Source organism: Dermacentor andersoni, chromosome 7, assembly GCF_023375885.2.
Source record: "Dermacentor andersoni chromosome 7, qqDerAnde1_hic_scaffold, whole genome shotgun sequence".
NCBI classification, from domain to species: domain Eukaryota; kingdom Metazoa; phylum Arthropoda; class Arachnida; order Ixodida; family Ixodidae; genus Dermacentor; species Dermacentor andersoni.
Genome location: NC_092820.1, coordinates 81,061,083 through 81,062,275, shown reverse-complemented (window position 1 = coordinate 81,062,275; position 1,193 = coordinate 81,061,083). Strand labels below are relative to the sequence as shown.

At 54.1% G+C, this 1,193-nt stretch overlaps 1 non-coding gene across 1 annotated transcript; it reads right to left on the bottom strand.

Moving 5' to 3' along the window:
- Positions 1 to 711: 711 nt before the first annotated feature.
- On the bottom strand, positions 712 to 895 carry LOC126535035 (U2 spliceosomal RNA). Its single transcript, XR_007600461.1, has one exon. It is a non-coding gene; the product is annotated as a U2 spliceosomal RNA (small nuclear RNA).
- Positions 896 to 1,193: the final 298 nt, after the last annotated feature.

Sequence of the window (1,193 nt, the reverse complement as noted above, 5' to 3'; positions counted from 1 at the left end):
CACTTCTTTTGAGCTGTGAATTAGCATCAAATTGAACGCCGCGGATCGGTCCTGCGCGTTATGAACTCGTCGCGGGCAAGCGTGCGAGCTGAGTCGCTTGGCGCGTTTTGTTTGGCCTCACGGAGGCGCAGTCATAACGCAGGCGAGAGCTTGCGCGGACAAGGAACGCGCGTATAACACAGGCACCCGAGAGAGAGAGCGAGGGTGACGTGGCGTCGCGGCGATGCCCTCTCCCCTCATGCAATAACGCGGCAGCAGGGGTTCCCTTTCCCCTCTGCTCCGTCGATGCGCGCTCGCGCCGTTGCGTCGCAGCCAATGGGATTTTAGATGCCTTTTCTCTACTACAGGCTACAGACAACGGATTTTTCGCCCAATGGACCACTTGTCACTTTCGCATCAAAAGAGGAGAGTGCAAAATATTGTTGCCCCCGCCGTGGTGGGACAGTGTCTATATAGCGTTGCGCTACCGAACGAGGTCGTGGGTTCGATTACTGGCCACGGCGACCGAATTACGATTGGGGTGGAACGCGAGATCGCTCGTGTACCTTGCTTTGGACGCACAGCAAAGAAAACCTCTGGTGGCCGATAAGAATAAGGGAACACTATAGCATGATATTTTCTCTTCCACTTTTTACAGCGCAGCTGTATATGCCAAGGTTCTGGAAAAAATTGCGCGTTTCTGTCGAGTCATGTAGATCGAGAAATTCTCCGCGTGCGTGGGCTGATCCCGAAGATAGTCCAATACCGGGCCGACCCGCAGCGGAGGTGAAGCAGGCTTTAAGCACTCCGCCAACTTGCGAAAGTAAGTTTACTATCTTAGATCCAAATACAACCGGTATCACATATCTTATAAGCTGATAAGAAGAGATACCGCACTTTGACCCGCGTCGGCCATGTCTACCTTCTCACCGCCCACTCTCTGTCGGCGTTCCAAGCGCTTGCGTATCTCCTCTCCTTTCTTTCCGCACTCCCGTGGTGGCGGTCCTGTGAACGTGCTGCCCGTCAGGACCACGAGGCGGAAAGAAATGCGAACCGTCCACACGGGCCCGATCCTGCAGACGTGGAACGTTTCACGTTAGCAACGTCGATGTTTCAGAGGGAGTTTGTGGAGAACCAATTTTGTGTGGCCTGTATTGAGTGCGACCGCTTGTGGTTTTAGAGTGACCTCACAAGCATTACTGCACTGCGGGAGG